Here is a 19,571-nt window from a genome sequence, read left to right on the forward strand (position 1 = left end):
TGCGTGTTCAAAGTGCATCTGCACCATCGTCAAAACATTGTAGTGGTGATTCTGGTTTCTTTCTGGAATATTAACTAGGAGACATTCTTTCGATTAACCTGTCATAAATAAAAATAAGTAAATGAAGAATAAAAGAATGTACTACTACTACTACTACTACTACTACTACTACTACTACTACTAATATTGATAATAATAATGATAATGATAATATTAATATAACTGTTAAGCTGTTTATTGGACGGCACTCGGCGACAACTCGCTATGGCGACAGTCAAGGCCAAAGCACGGGCTCCGAGAGCGAGCGGCGTTTGTAAGAGGCCGACCCACTAGGAGCCGCTGGAGAACGCAACCGTTAAACACTACCAAATGCTTCGCCACAATTACCCCGGGTACGAAAAGGGAGCCGACCGGCGACCTAACAGCTCGTCACTATGAGTGGGTCACAGTAGGCCTTGAGGCGCTCCACGTTGACTATGTCGCGCCCTCGACGGCGCATGTCCGAAGCTGGTTCGATGGGTTCGATCAAGTAGTTGACCGGGGATGTGCGCTCGACGACCCGGTATGGGCCTTCGTATTTCGGCAGCAGTTTTGAAGAGAGGCCACTTGCAGTGGTAGGGACCGAGAGCCATACGAGCGATCCAGGGAGGAACGTGGGCTCAGAAGTGGTGGTGCCATCGCGAATGCTCTTCTGCAGCTCTTGTTCCTGCGTCGTAAATGTCTTGGCAAGCTCGCGACACTCTTCAGCAAGCCTGGCTGTGTCAGAAATAGGCGCACACTAAGATGGATCCGGCTTGTATGGCAGTATCGTGTCGATGGTGTGCGACGGGTGCCTTCCGTACAGTAAGAAGAAAGGTGAAAAACCAGTAGTGCTCTGAGGGGCGGTATTATAAGCGTAGGTGACGAAGGGCAGAATAGCATCCCAATTGGTGTGATCGGCGGCGACGTACATTGACAGCATGTCGCCGAGCGTGCGGTTAAAGCGTTCGGTTAGGCCATTCGTCTGCGGGTGGTAAGCAGTAGTTTTGCGGTGAACAGCATGGCACTCTTTCAGAATGGCTTCCACGACTTCCGATAAGAAGACACGGCCCCGATCGCTGAGAAGCTCTTGGGGTGGACCGTGACGCAGTATGAATCGGTGTAGTAGGAAGGAGGCAACATCGCGCGCTGTAGCCGCTGGGAGGGCAGCGGTTTCGGCGTATCGCGTTAGGTGGTCAACAGCGACGATGGCCCAGCGGTTACCAGCCGAAGTCAGAGGAAGTGGTCCATACAAATCGATGCCTACGCGCCCAAACGGACGGTTAGGGCAAGGTAATGGTTGTAGACCTGCTGGCGACACGTGCGTTGCAGGTTTCCGGCGTTGGCAATCGAGGCAGGAGCGAACGAACTTCTGGACGTAGCGGTACATCCCACGCCAGAAGTATCGTTGTCGAATGCGGTGGTAAGTTTTGGATACCCCAGAGTGCGCACATTGCGGGTCAGTGTGGAAGGCGTCGCATATTTCAGAAGGCAGACTGCGGGGTATCACTAGTAGCCACTGGCGGCCGTCGGCGTTGTAATTGCGTCGGTGCAGGAGGTCGTCGCGAACGGCGAAATGGTGGGCTTGACGACGCAACGCGCGAGTGGATGGTGTCGCCGACGGATCAGTGAGCAAGTCGATCAGCGAGGTGATCCATTTATCCTTGCGCTGTTCGGTAGCGATGGTGTAAACGTCGATTGAAGCAACAGCTATGTGAGATACTGAGCAGGGGGCATGGTCGTCAGGCAAGGGAGAGCGCGAGAGAGCGTCGGCGTCAGCGTGCTGGCGTCCGTTGCGGTACAGCACGCGGATGTCGTAGTCCTGCAGGCGAAGTGCCCAGCGGGCGAGACGGCCTGAGGGATCCTTCAATGACGACAGCCAGCATAGTGCATGATGGTCGGTGACGACATCAAATGGGCGACCATACAAATAAGGTCGAAACTTTGTAAGGGCCCATATGATCGCCAGGCACTCTTTCTCCGTGACTGAGTAATTGGTCTCGGCTCTGGTAAGCGTACGGCTTGCGTATGCCACGACATATTCGGGGAACCCTGGTTTGCGCTGCGCAAGGACAGCGCCGAGGCCTACACCGCTGGCGTCCGTGTGTACCTCCGTTGGGGCCGTAGGATCGTAGTGGCGTAGTATGGGAGGAGACGTCAACAAATGACGGAGCTTTGCGAACGCGTCGTCACACTCGGACGACCACGAATTTAGGGGTCCGTTACTTCCAAGGAGCTTCGTCAGCGGCGATATGATGGTGGCAAAGTTTCGTATGAAGCGTCGAAAGTACGAACACAGTCCTACGATACTGCGCAGTTCTTTTACGGACGTAGGTTTGGGAAATTCGGCCACGGCCCGAAGCTTGGCCGGATCGGGAAGTATTCCGTCCTTGGACACGACGTAGCCGAGGATTGTCAGCTGCAGTGCTGCAAATCGGCACTTCTTCAGATTCAGTTGGAGGCCGGCGTTGCGCAAACGCGTCAAAACATGCCGCAGACGTTGGAGATGCGTGGAGAAGTCCGGAGCGAAAACCACGACGTCGTCCAGGTAACACAAGCACGTGTGCCATTTCAAGTTGCGCAGAACGGTGTCCATCATGCGCTCGAAGGTCGCGGGCGCATTACACAGACCAAACGGCATGACGTTGAACTCGTACAAGCCGTCAGGCGTGACAAAAGCTGTCTTCGGTCGAGCGTCATCCGCCATGGGTACTTGCCAGTACCCCGAGCGCAAATCAAGAGATGAAAAGAATTCGGCTCCTTGCAGGCTGTCAATTGCGTCGTCGATTCGCGGCAGCGGATAAACATCCTTGCGAGTGATCTTGTTGAGCCGTCGGTAGTCCACACAGAACCGCACGGAACCGTCCTTCTTCGCAACGAGAACAACGGGAGACGCCCATGGGCTGTCCGAGGGCCGAATAACGTCGCGTCGAAGCATATCGTCGACTTGCTCATTAATGACCCGCCGTTCTGCGGGAGATACGCGATATGGACGTTGCCGCAGTGGTGGTTGGGCGCCGGTGTCGATGCGATGCGATGCGTAACGGTGGAAGTGCGGCCGAGAGAACTTTGCCCGACATCGAAAGAAGAACGAAATTCTTCCAGCAGGCACAGAAGTTGGGAACGCTGGACCGATGTGAGGTTGTCAGCAATGGAGGACCTAAACACATCAGCAGGTGACGAATCGGACGCGGAAACAGCACTGAGCGTACCGGAACTGGGACAGTGCGTGTCATCGGGTGCGTCCATAACTTGTGCGTCTTCGAGGGGTTCCACGCTGCCGAGACATTCCCCTCGGACCAACATAACACTGTACGGAGATGGGTTGATAACAAAAATTGACGTACTGCCCTGAGTGACTTGGACGGTCGCGAAAGGTACCAGCAAGCCTCTCCTTGTGCAAACGTGGTCAGATGGCGAAATGAGTGCAATGGTGTCGGAGAGACCGGCGCAGTCGACTGACACAGCCGTCGACGAGTTTGGAGGCACATTGGTATCGTCTTTGACGAGGATCTTGCTCGATACCGATGAAGTGTCTGCCGGCGTCAGATCTGAGAACGGGGAGAGTTCGATTTCGGCTTGTGCACAATGGATTACGGCGTCGTGGCGGGAGAGAAAATACCATCCCAGGATGACGTCGTGAGAGCATGCAGCAATTATAATGAACTCGACGTCGTACAGAACGTCCTGAATGACGACGCGAGCTGTGCATATTGCTGTAGGATGAATACTCTGGGAGCTGGCTGTACGAAGAGACATCCCAGAAAGTGGCGTCCTCACTTTTCGTAGTAATCGGCTCAATTTTTGGTCCATAACGGATACGGCGGCTCCAGTGTCGACAAGGGCAGATGCGGGAACACCGTCGACAAACACGTCTATCACGTTCGATGGGCTTCGCTGAGAGCTTTCGCAGTTCGATAGCGTCGCAGCCCTTGCCTCCTGGACTGCGACGACTAGTTTTCCTGGTCGCGTGCGACCGGACGTGGGCGCATCGGCGACAGTGAGCGACGTCGTGGAGACGGAGAGCGCCGAGTAGATGGAGCTTGGCGTGACGTCGGTGACAGAGGCGTAGGTGGGGCGTAAAATGTGCGGTTTGACTGGCTGGTGTCGGGCGACACGACTTGAGGCGGCTGGACGCGATTGCAATAACGCGCCACGTGGCCGGCGTAACCGCATGCGAAGCAGATGGGGCGGTTGTCAGTTGTGTGCCATCGGTTTGCTGGAGCAGGGCCCGCCCATGGCGCAGGACGTGATTGACGGGGTGGCGATTGATATGACGGCGTCGTGGGCTGCAGTCGTGGCCTCTGCATGACGTCGGCGTAGGTAGCCGGCACAGCCGCTTCGAAGGACCGATGTCTAGCGGCGGCTTCGGCGTAACTGTGTGGGGCTGCCGTAGGTATTACTGGGGACGTCCTGGCGACAACTTGGGCGTAACTGAGTGGTGCAGGAGCCGGATGGTGCTGGTGGTACTCAGGCATGACCTCCGCGATTTCCTGCTCAATCGCTCGACGGAGGGGAGGGAGAAGAGTGGTTGACGGCTGTTGAACGTAGTGAGGTTGAGCAAAGTCCAGCAGAGAGAACTGGCGCGCGATTTCCTCGCGCACGAATGACTTCACCTCTGCGAGCAAGGCTGAGTGGTCGGATATGGTCGACAAGCCAGCGAGCTCGGCGTCGCGGGATGGAGAGCGACGGGTCATCGACCGCTGCCGGCGCAGCTCCTCGTAGCTCTGGCAGAGCGTGATGACCTCGGCCACTGTGCTGGGGTTTTTGGCGAGCAGCATAGTGAAGGCATCGTCGTCGATGCCTTTCAGAATGTGCCTCATCTTGTCAGATTCCGACATGGTGGCGTCGGCTTTCTTACACAAATCGAGGATGTCTTCAATGTAGCTGGTAAAGGTTTCGCCGGCCTGCTGAGCTCGTTCTCGCAAACGCTGTTCGGCCTGCAGCTTACGAACGGCAGGGCGGCCAAACACGTTGATAATGGCGGTCTTGAAGTCGGACCACGTCGTGAAATCGGATGCGTGGTTGTTGTACCACAGGCCGGCCACACCCGCGAGGTAGAAAACCAAGTTGGTCAATTTTCCTGCCTCGTCCCATTTATTGGGGACACTCACGCGTTCGTAGATCGCGAGCCAGTCCTCCACGTCGGTCCCATCTGCGCCAGTGAAGACTGGGAGGTCGCGGATACGAGGGACACCGGGACATGAGGTCGGTGTAGGCGGAGGCGTCTGCTGGGCGGCGTCTTGAGGCATGGTAGCTGGTAGGGTACGGGATCGAAGCTCCAGAGGCATCGAATGGGAGCACATCACCTCCACCAATTTGTTAAGCTGTTTATTGGACGGCACTCGGCGACAACTCGCTATGGCGACAGTCAAGGCCAAAGCACGGGCTCCGAGAGCGAGCGGCGTTTGTAAGAGGACGACCCACTAGGAGCCGCTGGAGAACGCAACCGTTAAACAGTACCAAATGCTTCGCCACATAACAATGATAATAATAATGATATTAATAACAGACACATAACATTATATTAGCATGACCGTCACCATCTCATTGCTTCTTTTATAGCATTAAATATGGCATCTATATGTTGTCCCTCTTGCAGCAACCCAATGCCGACGCACCCAGGGAGTGTAATAACGATACAGAAAACCTGAGCAAAAGTTTTCTAAAAGTAGCTCTAAGAAATTTTTTCTTTAGTTTTCATATCTGCGACAACATGCGAAGAGGTGCGTTGTGGTTTCCACTTGATTACAGTAGTATAACTTAAGGAAAGAACGAAAACATACGCGCGCAATTAAGCATTGAATGATGGTATTCTGCAACGCAGTTGTCTTAATGTAACTAACCTGATATTACCTAGTGCTACACCATGTGTCTTGCCACGGAAACCTAAGGTGCTGAAAATTTGCACCGTTTAGGACAAAAGATTTAGTATCGTCCTCTCGAATGCAAAAGTTTCGAAATCGTGCGATGGTATCACGGGAAGAGAACTTTAGACCGTTCAGGACTGAGCCTTTAACTGATGCTGCCGCCAGAGTGCCGCCGCTTCACTTAATATTAATCTTTATGGCCTGACACCAAAACCCGAAAGACAAAACGTATATGACTGGGCATGTATGTAGAAAGTTCTGTTAGGCAGCTTTGGTACTGTCACGGCAGTGCAAACGAACAAGGAATCATTCAATACAGCTACTGAATAAATATACGTTGGAAGTTTCCGTAATGATAGTATAATTGCCATTAATTTGGCCAAGAATATTAGTGATCACGATTACCATGTTCTCTTTCTTTCTATTCTTTGTTCCACATTCATTTGGTTCCAAATGTTTATCATGCGGATAATATTTTCACTTCAATAAAGTTGCTTCTCTATTTATCATGCGGATGTTTCCTACCTCGTGTGTATTACCTTTTCAATACTCTTCCATCTGTTAGGATGATTGCTCGCGTTTTTTACATGTCCATTCATTCTATATTTTAATTTAGGTTTTCCTCTATCATTTCTTGAATAGATCGTTGTGATAAACTTCCAGCAGCCAGATTCTCGGGCCACCTTCTTGTTTGGTACCCGTGGTTTAAAACATATCATCATCACTAGTTACCTAGAGATCCATGTCTCAGGCATGCCGATTACCATCATCATCATCAACCAGACTAAAAGCGGGCGATCCAGCCTCGGAGCTCGCTGCTCCGCCGGTGAAGACGGCGCCGCCATATATCACCGGCCCCTTCCAGTAGCGTCAAAGCAGCGCACTCGGCAGGTCCCGGAGTCCCCAAGGGAGTCGGGAGCACAGGTTATGGCGTCATCTGACCTCCGACAGGCAGACACCGTGCAGTCTGAGCCCGACGAGCAATGGGTCTGCCTGCAACGCGACGGCGACACATTGAAGGAACTGCTGCTCCAGGAGCAAGATGGCGACGAGAGAGAAGGAAAGGACAGCACTCGGAATGCGGCTGAGGTGATGGAGGGGGCCCAAGATACGGGATCGTACTCCTACTCCTGGTGCTTTCGCTCGGCGTGGAACGACGCCTTCGTCCGCAAAGCCCTCTGGGAAGACAAACGTCCATACATCCTCGCCATCGCCCTCTCCGTTAATGCCGTGAGTACACACAGAAGGTTACACATACAGGATTCGATGGCACTTGTGGAACATTGGCGCAGCTAGGGGGGCGTGGGGGAAGTTCGGGGTTCGACCCGCTCCCCCACCTCCCGAAATATTTAAATTTTGCCTGTGTATAGGTAGACGTATACATAGAAACACACCAACATACGCGATTCTAGCGCATGTGAAACATTGGCGTGGCCATGGTGGGGTTGAGTTGGGAGCAGGCTTCAACAACTCTCTCCCCCGTACCCCCCTCCCCCCCCCGAAATTCTTAAATTTTGCGTGTGCATTTATACATGCACGAACATCCATAAAGGGTGAAGATTGGCGTAGCCATAGGGGGGACGGGGTGTTGGAAGGTTCCACCCCCCGCGCACTATTCACGAAATTTTTAAATTTTGCCTGTCTTTATCTACACGCACACATACAAAACACGTACGAACATACATAGAGGGTGGTTGAATACCACGCAAAGAAATTTCTGGCTACGGCCCTGTTGTGGAAGGTGGATATTCTGGCCACCGAACTTTGTAAAGCTATCCATATGCAGAAAGGACTACGTTCACGGTGAGGTGGAGGCATGAAGAGAACATAGCGAGCATCGAATATCTCTGGAGACAACGTTTCGACAAGAGGTATTTTTTATACTGAACGATGTCAGTGCACGTTAGAGAACCTCATTGGACTGAAATTATTTGGTGCCCTCCACTACGGCGTCTCTCATAGCCGCATAGTTGCTTTGGGAATCCAGAAACGGCACGAATGGCAAGAAGAACAGAGACTACAGGCACATCGCCGCCTTTGTAGTCTGTGTAGTGCTTGTCCTTAGAGCTTTTTCTGAATTTAATTATGGCTAAACAACAAGCATGAGCTACCCTGGTAAATGTCGCTTTGGGAAGTTAAACCCTCAAACCAACCAATAAGAGCGCTTTGTCATCGTTATCACGAGCACAAGTTCCCTCGTCTTAACGTTGGTTCCAGCAGCACTCTTTGTTAGAATAATTATCTATCCACGCACATATGCGGAAAAATCGTCGCAGTTTCGTCCTGATGGTAAATATATGACAGGGAAATTAATGCATTAGTCAAAGAAATGGAATAGGGGTCTTAGGTTTATCAGTGTTAAATATGTCGCAGTAGTCAAAGTAATGATTAAATTAACAATCATGCTATCACGTTCGCGCACAGCCATACCGGTATAGATCTCACTAAGAATCGGCAAACAATCGGTGAGACCGCTCTGACGTGATCAATAGCGCGGGCGGCGGAGTGAAAAATTCTTCACGCTGTCTACTTGTAACGCAGGCAGAATGACAGACACGGATGAAGGAAGATTAAAAAAAGGTGGCTGATTCCTCCATCATAAGAATCGGTATAACACGAAAGTGAAACAAGTCGTCACAGAAGCAGTTCATTGTTTATAGTGCATTGGTATATGAGAGCTTGTACAATGTCTACTGTTGTTTGGAAGATATAGCAGCGCTTGATGGTGGACGCACCGCACTCACGTTGACGCCTAATGGCACATCTCCGTACCGACGACTAACGTCCATGGTCATGATTTAACCCTTGCGATGGCTGAAGTTCTTAACACATATGTGGACACCCCATGTGGTGAATCCCGCGCAAAGATGGCATCAACAAGCACATAATAAATACTGATACTCGATATGCACTCCTTCAAAGCGTTGTGAAATGCGAAGAGAAACGCTACGCGCGTCGTGTCTTCCCTCTAGCCTGGCCGTTACTTCTCACAGGGCGAGCGGGGAACGCGGTGCGACAGGCAGGCGAGCGTCGGAGAGCTATTTTTCGATGTGGATGGATTCTATGAGCGAGGTTTGGGGTAAAGCCGCCACCTCACGGTGTGTTAAAGCGTTGATGAAACTAAACTTGTATTGCAAACGCGCCGAATAGGACGGTCGTAGCAACGACGCGTTTCTTGTTTTTTTTTCGAGCCTGTTGGCACGGATGTCACCGCCCCGTTATAAAGGGGACACTCATAGTATCCATCCATCCATCCATCCATCCATCCATCCATCCATCCATCCATCCATCCATCCATCCATCCATCCATCCATCCATCCATCCATCCATCCATCAATAAATCCAACAGCACTGCGAGAGGAAAGTGTGAAAGATAAAAGGCGCGTTCATGTAGCCTCCGTAATGTGTTTGGCGGTAGCTCAGTCGGCTTAATGCCCGCCAGCCATCGTCGCGGACCGAGAGGTCATGGGTTCGACTCCAGCGTTCGACGGAACATTTTCTTATAGTTTCTTTCTTTGCCATTGGTGGCGTTCATTTTGCTGACGCACTTCCGTGACGGAAATACGTCATGAAAATCTTAGTGGACCCCGGCGTAAAACACTTTCGTGTTAAAAAAACATGGCTGATTCCTCTGTCATAGGAATTTGCATACCACGAAAGTGAAATGTGTCTTCACAGACGTAGTTGAGCGTTTGTTGTGCATTGTTTCGGCACAAGAGCGAAGGAATGAATGCTATAGCAACAAATTGTAATCTCTCGCGAAGAACGGCAAGCTGCTCGAAACACGCAACGCTTGTATATAGCTTGCTGAATCATGGGAATACAAATGTAATGTTTATTAGACTACTATAAAAGCGGAGCCAACACTGGAACGACAGACGTTAACCTGACATCACGCTTGTATCGTAGGAGTACATATGTAACATTTATTGCTTTGTTATAAAATTAGGTAGCCAGCACCACAACCACAATTGGGGTTGCACCGACTTTACGTCTGCATAGGGTGTTTTTTCAAAGCAGTTTCTACACCTGGCGTGGCTCTGTGGTAGAATAACTGAGTGCTACCCAGAATGCTTCGGTTAGATTCCTGCTGGGATTCTAATTTTTATTGTTTGCATTCGCCGGGTCAATGCTGCGACGTCGGCTTCTCTTAACGATCTCGCACTTAAATTAACAATGGTTTGTTCTCGATATTCCTGGGTAGATATAATCCGTCAGTCACCTGTGGCGCATACCCGTACACCGCGGCCCGTGGTAAACGGGTATGTGCCACACGTGTCTGGAGGAAAGGGGTTGACGACGTACGCGACAGGATTTTCACGTCATTCATGTCATGACCCGATAGTCATATTCGTCAAATCCGCTTACCCTCCCATGCCAATTTTGGTCTAAACCAAGTTAAGGAGGCGATCACGAGAGCACCCAGACGTAGGCGCCTAGACAGACAGACAGACAGACAGACAGACAGACAGACAGACAGACAGACAGACAGACAGACAGACAGACAGACAGACAGACAGACAGACAGACAGACAGACAGACAGACAGACAGACAGACAGACAGACAGACAGACAGACAGACAGACAGATAGATAGATAGATAGATAGATAGATAGATAGATAGATAGATAGATAGATAGATAGATAGATAGATAGATAGATAGATAGATAGATAGATAGATAGATAGATAGATAGATAGATAGATAGATAGATAGATAGATAGATAGATAGATAGAAACGCTCTGAGTGCCTTGGGTTCGCTGAGACATGCTTCGTATTTAAAACCAGGGTGTCGGAACGGAAAGAAAACCGAAAACGAAAAACGATAAAAAACGATATTTTTGACCGGAACGAAAACGTAACCGAAACTTTATCTATTATTTCGTTCCGGAGTGAAACCGAAATTTTTTCAATCGTTTTTCGGTTCACGAGAAAACTTCGCAGTCCGGAACAACTGAGCTCATGCAATGTGAGCATATCTCAGGGTACAGTATTAACGCGTACCTCAGGCAGCAATTCCAAAGCAAAGATATGTTGAAATTGTGCGAAAAACGAAAACAGTGGCAACCAGTGGTGCGATCTTGTACGCGTTACAAAATAAACACGGAGGCGTGGCATTACATCCAGCCGCACGTGACCGCACGGGACCGCACGCGATTGGTCAATGCAGAGCCGTGACGTCTGTCGCGGTTCAAATGGGCCATTCGCGTGCGGCTGGATGTAACGCCACGCCTCCGTGTTTATTTGGAATGCGTACAAGATCGCACCACAGAGATGTTTATATTAACGCAAGTGGACTTTTGAGGGCCTGTCACGCAGGCCAAAGTGGAGAGGGCATTGTCGGCGCTGAAGTTTGTTACAGCGAAGGCTCTTATGAGATCACAACAGCTGATTTTGGCACCATAGTTGTCCGCCGCCGCCCGTGTTCGTGACCACTATCGCGTGAAGTAAGAAAAAAATAAAATGGGAAACAAATTTATAGGATCGGATAGGATTTTAACCCGCGCCCCCTGCGTGGCGGTCGAGTCTTCCACCACAGAGCCACGCTAGTGCTTATAACTCCTTCGCAAAAATACTCTATACAGGCGTCATGTCGGGCAAGGAATCGTGTTAACATACGTAATACAGCGTGGCAGAAGAGTAAAACGACAACCAGCCATCACAGAATGCTAATTCCGCAAAGAGTGTGTGGTTTAAAATGCTTCCCACCCACTGCAAAGTGCTCAGCCATAATTCATCGTCATCAGCCACGCCACAAAGCGCACATAATGCCTTACAGATGTTAGGGTCCCTACAGATGTGTAGCGGCTACCACGATTCTCCGAAGAATCACGAAAAATGACATAGTGGGAACTTCGGTACTTCAGAAAAATTACGATGATTTATGGCGTAGTGGGTACCCTGCATGTGTACTTGTAGCAGCTGCCCCAAGAGACTCTACAACGGGCTCTACAAACTCCGCTCTTCCAACTTTCGCTGTGACTGTGCTGCACATTCCGCGCAGGCCTGGCAATCTTTTTACGAAAACAGCGGTCTGGCACATCACAGAGTGCACTCAGTGACGTGCTGCTTCTGAGATCGTGCTCACTCCCTTGACACAAAGCACTGAGCCCACTAAAAATCGTGATTGAATTTGGAAAAAATAAATACTATGACTTTGAAGGGTATACTGGTTTGTGCTAGTTGGTAGGAATTCATCGTACAGTTACTTCCGCTCCTCTGAAGAACGTGTTTTACCCTTGTCCCGCTTTCTTAGGAGGAAGGCAAATACCTACATCACAAATCAAATGTTTTTTTTAATGATTACTTTAGCTTCAAATTTTTCCATAAAAAAAAAAAAACGTTACGAACCGTTACGGAACATTTTTTTTTCGTTCCGGAACAGAAACGGAACGGAACTTTTTGCGGTGCTACAACCGAAACGAAAAACATTTCGTTCCGACACCCTGTTTAAAACACACATCGCAAAAGGTAGCGGCTTACTATGTGTGATGTGCCTTCCATTGAATCCGTGGTTGTGCCTGCATTAAAGCAAACAAAACGCCGCACCGTCAATCACAAATGAAGGTACTCCATTCGCGTTGCTTATTGCTTCAATGGGTCGCCGAAACTTTGGACAAGGTGATATTGAACAATAGTCGCGTGGAAAAGCAGCATGCACAGAGACACCGGGTGTTTCTCCTCGCCAAGCGTTCGCACCCGGCGGAAATTATTCGCAGGCTATTCCTAATAATTCTTGGTTCCCCAGACCACGATATGATTATGAGGGATGCCGTAGTGGAGGGCGCCGGAAATTTCGACCACGTGAAGTTCTTGGACCTGCATCTAAATCTAAGTACACGGGCCTTTTGCATTTCGACTCCATCAAAATACGGCCGCCGGGGCCGCGATTCGATCCCGCGACCTGCGGGTCAGCAACCGAACACCACAGACCACCGCGGCGTGTACTAGGAGAATGATGTCGCCTGCGCGCGAAACCACGTGGATAGCCCGCGGAGCTTCGATGGACGCGCTAGCTGGAATAGCGTGCTCGCAAAGAGTGCCATTGTGTTTTCCAGCTGTCCTGTTATCTGTAGATATTCGCACAAGTACCAGTGTTTTAACGAGTGCCAGGGTTTTTCACGAGCGCCAAGGTTTTTTCTTCAAATTTATATTCTAATTACTACAAATAATATCCCCTATGCTTTCCTTGGTATTATTGTCTGTTAGTGCTCATTAATATTGTGTATAACAAAGAAAACGAGCCCTTAGAAATTAACACTTCTTTCCTTCATTCATAGCGAGGGTCTCGTCCTGGCAGACTTGATGCCTTCAGGTAGTATGCGAGGGATTATTGGTCAGCTGCCAGCTCGTAAAAAGATCGCGTGCTACGTGACGCCAAAAAAGGCAGAAAAAGAGTGTTCCACACTCGCCGCCGTGGCTCCGGTCGGCGCTGACTAACACTCTAGGTTTATATGCACATATACACCCCAAAAAGTGGACGGGAGGATGACCGCCGGCGTAGCTCAGTGGTAGAGCATCGGACGCGTTATTCGAAGGTCGCAGGTTCGGTCCCTGCCGGCGGCAAGTTATCTTTTCGTCCACTTTACTTTCTTCACATTTGTGTTCTAATTACTAGAAATAAAATTCCCTGTACTTTCCTGGGCATTATTGCCTGTTAGTTCTCATTAATATTGTGTCTAACAAAGAAAAACGAGCATTTATGAGGGTTTTAACGAAGACGATGTCTTCCTGGGCCTTTACTACTTTCTCTCTGTAATGGGGCATGATGATGTCCACTATCATTTCTGATCCAATTTAACTAGTTACCATTTGATACCTTCCTTGGCTAACTACTGTATCTACTCGCTGACTACCAGCGCCAGCTGAAGCTGCCCTGTGCTGGCTAAGTGATATAGGCACAGTTGGCTAGCTTTGTAAATGGTGCGGCTAAAGGTTGGCAAATGTTGGTTGAATTTTCATTGTTGTAACAGCAACATTGTTTTCAAGGAGCCTCAGTAGAATGCTTGAATGGTCTGCCTTACTTTACTTGCTCATTGGCCCTTGCGCGCAGGTCCTGATTCTGCTCGCAGTGGTGGCGTAGCTGACCGAATGTAACAACGTGCAAGTGACGCTGACCTGTCTGAGGCACGCCACGTTGGCGATCCTGTACGCTGCCGCATTTTCCTGCGCCACGCGATTTCTCTCGTTGTCGGTGGTCAAGGCGAGCGTTGTCAAGAAGTCGGAGGTGCTAGAACTGGTGGACAACCTGTTTCACTTCAAAGGACTGATCCTTCTCGTCGCTTTCTTTGCCTGCCTTTTCCACGTGTGCGCCGGCATCACGGTGAGCTATACCCTCAGTCTCGCCGTATTCTCGCAAAAAAAAAAAACAAGAAAAAAAAACGCACAGGGTCCTTTATGCACTCACCTAAGACGACTGGAAGGCGAAAGCCATCTTCTTTGTCTTCTAAGTCAATGTATTGATCCGGCCCCACCACCCTACGAAAGCTATCTGCAACTAACGCGGTTTTCCACTGCCTTCAGGATCGGAGGCACCTCACCTGGTTTTGCACTGCCTCCGTGATGAGCCTACATTTGATCGAGCCACGATGTCACGTTACGACGCCATCACGTGCCGTCACAAATTTTGGCAATCTGCGATGACGTCGTATGGCGACGTCATCCTGTAATGATGATTTTTTGCACCACTCGCGTTGACGCCGCCGACGCTGGACGCTGGTGGAACATAGTGGAACTTGCAGGGACTTAGCGGCGTCGCACGCGAAAAACGCGGGGCTGGCACCGTGCAGGCTCTGGCACCGTGCAGTCGAGTTTTCCTGTGTGACTGCAGCGCCAGAACGCACAGCCTAGCGGATAAAAAAAGCAATATTGAGACGGGGTCGGTCAAAATAGAACGCGGCGCAAGCGCCTCCCTACCTGCATGAGTGGGCGGATTGTGGCCGGGCTAGAAGGGGGACGCATGGGCGCGTCTGTTTTCTGCGCGCCCCTAACGGCCGATGTCAGCGAACTTGGGACGGGCCAGTGCAAGAAACGCAGCTCCCTCGGGTCAGTGGACGGTGCCTATAGAAATGCGGCTACTGTAGGTGCGCTGGCTGCATGCGCCTTTTCCCGATAAGTGGTGCTCTGTATACTGTATGCTTGTCGGCGATCCATCAGCCGTTTCTCATATGGCAATCTGATCTTTAATCGGGGCGACTCGCCATTTCACGTTGTCACATTTTATTGTTGCCTGGATATGAACGCATCACCGTTGTTGTTGCCTCTAGCAAGTGAAGTGTCGCGCTGCTAAACACTGGGTGAAGGTCCGACTGGCGGCGTGGTGCGAAGATAAAGTTAGGAGGGAGGGTAGCGCGATGCGAAAGAAAGAAAGAAGGAAAGAAAGAAAGAAAGAAAGAAAGAAAGAAAGAAAGAAAGAAAGAAAGAAAGAAAGAAAGAAAGAAAGAAAGAAAGAAAGAAAGAAAGAAAGAAAGAAAGAAAGAAAGAAAGAAAGAAAAGTACGTCAAGCGCTCAGACGCGAATCTTCGTTTCCCCCCATTTTCCCGACGGGCGAAGGGCTCCTACTTTTTTTTGTAAGGTTGCGACAAATTGTATTATGTGCCTAGGATCGTGCTCAATGTTACTATTCCACACTCTCGCTCTCAGGTTTTCCAGAAGGCGCGGCGAGAGGAGCATTTCGCGTTGTACCTGCAGCTGGCCGCGGACGTGGCGAGGATGCAAGCACTTGCAGGAGCGATGGTGCTGACCGCTTCACTGATATTCCTGATGGGAACCGACATCAGAGAAACACATCGCGCATTGAAGCCGCTCTCTCGAGAGCTGTGGGAGGCAAGGAGACGACGCGCTATTGGGAAGCCCTGGCGAGGGATCGTCGAAGAATTCGCGGCTATGGCACGCGGTCTGCTCAAAAATATTATCGCCACCTTCTGCGCATCGGTGCTTATCTTGATCTTCTACGCCCTATCTCCGAATGGGGGTAAGCCGGCTGGTACGCAATTTCGAATGAAACAACAAGAAAGAAGATATACTGGTCGAAATATTTGAAGGAAAAGTGTTACAGTGCGAAGTAGCTAACGGAGTTAGGCTGATGCATTAGTGGCACAGCCGGAAAATTTGTTCCAGGGGAAGGGGTGGTTCAATCATACTCTATACATGTTTGTCCGTGCGTTTATATGTGTGCGTGTATGTATACATATGCAAAATCGAACAATTTCCGCGGGGGGGGGGGGGGTGTTAAAGCCTCCCCCTCTCTCCCGCCTTTGAAGGCATGGCATGGTATATGAGAGGCATGGTTCGCCTCTCTTTGGCATGTTATTAGATTTGCATTATTTTATTAAATTGCTACTAGAATAGACTTGTAACATTAGGCGACAATTGGCCAACAATTTTCGTTCACACGAATGAGCACGTTCGGTTTCACAGACACTATAAACTTGTTTTTCAATATCAGTATTGCAGCACATGTTTTCTTTTGAACACAAGTTGATATGTTAGATAGCTATGTTTTACAAAGCGTCGTTTGATACTTGTTATGTCCTGCAATATATCAGTAGACATCTGTCTTCTCTGTTTTTGTTTATAAAAGTGTTTCAGTTTCACGCTAATCGAAAAATTGGTTCTGTTTACATCTCGTTAATTGCTTCGTTTACAAGGAGTGAAGGAATCACAGACAATCTCCAAATTGTAACGCTTTAATAATGACGGCAGTATAACTTTTAATTTGCCGCCGCTGGGAATCGAACCCACGTCAACGAGCTTAGCAGTGCGACACCATGCCTTATAAGCTACCAAGGCTGGTCGAACCCCAGGTTGTCAGAATTATTGAGGTGTCAAACAATATGTACGGCGTACCTCATAATCATATTGGAGTTTCGGATCGAAGAAGGAAAGAATTCTTAGCGTTTGACTTATTCTTGTTCGCAGCTCTCTCATTCCGTGTCGTGCCGGCAGAAAGCGGCGGCACCTAGCAAGTGGGACCGTGCTCTAGCACACATACCCAGAGCTCAGTTTACTTACCCAACCAGACAGACTTCTGTCTAATGTTTACCTTCAATACCCAGAGCTCTGCTGACACCGTGTATTTGAAATTAAGGCTGAGGTATCGTAGAGTTCGAGAAGAACGTAGTGATCCTCCCAAAATTCCTTCTTGAGTTATACAACATTAGCCGAGCTCCTCTGCAACTTCAAAAATTGATACCCTCATGCATTGTTCATCTTGGACCTGCAATGCTGCCCGGGACTCACTGGATCGTCAAGCTGACCTACCTGGAGCCGTAGACGTGTTTGATCTAAATAAAGAACCCTTGCACAGCTCCTCAGACATCCATGGCACCCGCCCGAGTTCACGGAGTAAAACTTCACTGCAAATGTATTGCTTATGCTGAGCCCCAAGTTATATTACCCTTATTTGGAGAACGTCTAGATGTTGCACGGGCTTAACTGCTTGATTTGAAGGTGAGGCTTCAGTTGGTCGGAAAATTGATGCTCAGCCAAACTAGAGGAGCAGCAACGCCACAGGCCATCGATCGATCGATAGAGTATCTATACGGGACCAAATACAACGGGAACAACTGGTGTATCTACTAGAAACCGGGTGTCTGAAAAAAAGAACAGCATATTAGTCTTGGTGAAACGATGTTGCTTGTGGTTACGCTATAAGCCGGTAAAGCCAAGAAACGCTGCCGGAGTGTCTCAGCTAGGGTACTGAATAGTTGGGTAAGTAGCATGGTTTAACATTCCCGCACAACTACAAACAACAAAAATGCCAACGGAGTTGAGTGATCGAAACGGCAAAGCTCACAGAAATAGTATGCATATCGCAGGATCTATGAAAAGGACTTACCCCAGTTCCACCCAATGGGAAATGTGCAGAAACAGAGAAAACTGCGGTTCTCCTGTGTTTCTCTTGCGACTTTTAGTGATTTTCTGTTATGTTTTCTGAATCTGCGTTGGTTTCTGGAATTACGTAATTTGTAGAGAAGAGATAAACGGGAAAAAAAATTCCCGCCATCTCCCCGTAAAGGGAACCCTGAGTATTATGCGAAGCAGCCATGAGTCGACTTAGATTTTTGTAAATGTTCTATGTTCTTCAACACTGTTCATGGTCCTTCTATCCGAGGTTCCCCTGATGTTGTTACTCGTCGTATATGACTTTAAGCTAAGGGAACGTTTTCCCTTGAGTATAACGGTTTTGTGGTCCGTAATGTATAAAGTTTAATGACTCTTGCTGCAAAGGTTGCAGCTTGAAGTTTGAGAATGCGATGTCAATGCGTCCGTTTCGCTTCGGCTTCGCGAGCCCGCCGCTCCGGATCGGCTGGGGCACTGGCTACGTCGACACGACGCCGGGGAGATAGGCCTCGTTCATAAGCTGCTTCGCACTAAGGGTACCTTGCATAATTTATGGCGTAATATGTACCTTGCATGAATGACGATGATTTATGGCGAAGTGGGTACCTTGCATGATTTATGCCTTAGTGGGTACCTTGCATGATTTATACTAGAGCACGCGCCGAAGTGGAGCGAGCGCTCTATCGCACGTCCATATATCAGGCAAACATTCCTTTCTGCACACCATGCGCGAGCTCTCCGCTCGTGCGAAAACTTCGTTCTCTTCTTTCTTCCATATATCTAGTGGCACCGTTTTCTCAGGCAAACATTCCTTTCTGCGCACAATGCCCGAGCTCTCCTCTCGTGCCAGCACTTCGTTCTCTTCTTTTCCATACATCTTGTGGCACGCGGGGCACTGGTCACGCCGGGGGGACAGGCCTCGTTCATAAGCTGCTTCGCATCTAAAACGTGTGGCAGCCCCTGCCACACTCGCCCCTGCTACAGTGACTTTAGGCGCTATTCCCACTCGAGCCGCCCTTCCCCGTTTCATTGTGCGGCTAGCGCTTCGTGCGCGACCGAGGCAGCAACGCCATCTATGGGTGTATCTGGGAACCGGAGCGTGACATGCGACGCGGACACTCGTCTGTCGTCAGGTCAAGCTCTTGAACAGCTCCGCTGGTAATACTGGCAAGGTTACATTATGGAATCGCCTTAGACGACTCAAAGGCGAAATCTATCCCGGGTGGCTATTTTAACATGTACTTCACATTTATTTTTTGACGCGAACGCCGCTTTTAGTATTGTTTGAAGTCACGCGAACGCCGCAAAGACGAAGTGAACCTGCAGCTCGCGCGCGTCTAGCTACGCTTGAGAGAAGCACTACTTTAAAAAAATGTTTGGTCACGTGAACGCCGCCATGACGATCTGAGCGCGCAGCTTGCGTGGTCAAATCGTCGTCATTACTTTTTCATTTCGCTCACGCCACGTAACACAGGCTTTTCGCTCATTCTTTGGAAACGCGAAAGGGTTCCCACCTCCTAAGACAAAACTGCCAGCTTCCTCCCTCGAAGAGCGGGAGTCACTCCTGTCAGCAACTAACAACCGCATTCAGGCAGACATGATTAACTGGGCCGAGACGGTCGTGGCTAGCTACTGGCCACCCCGCTTCCAACAACCGGAAGGCTAACTCCAGCGGCCTGATTGTGCCGTGAATAAAGTTGTCTTTCTCTCTCACGGTCACGTTCGCATGAGAGATAGACGGAATTAGCAATGAAACACATTGAGTACTTCAGGTGAGTGGCAGTCGCTGAGCAACGATAGGTGAGTACCGAATAATTTTTCACGTAATTGTCGGCGCT

The 19,571-nt window shown here is 49.6% G+C and overlaps 1 protein-coding gene across 1 annotated transcript in view; it reads right to left on the reverse strand.

Moving 5' to 3' along the window:
* The window catches only part of LOC119374927 (uncharacterized), a 150,438-nt gene that overhangs the window by 72,689 nt on the left and 58,178 nt on the right, over positions 1–19,571 (reverse strand). The window lies entirely within an intron of this gene.

Source organism: Rhipicephalus sanguineus, chromosome 11 (genome assembly GCF_013339695.2).
Source record: "Rhipicephalus sanguineus isolate Rsan-2018 chromosome 11, BIME_Rsan_1.4, whole genome shotgun sequence".
Lineage (NCBI taxonomy): Eukaryota > Metazoa > Arthropoda > Arachnida > Ixodida > Ixodidae > Rhipicephalus > Rhipicephalus sanguineus.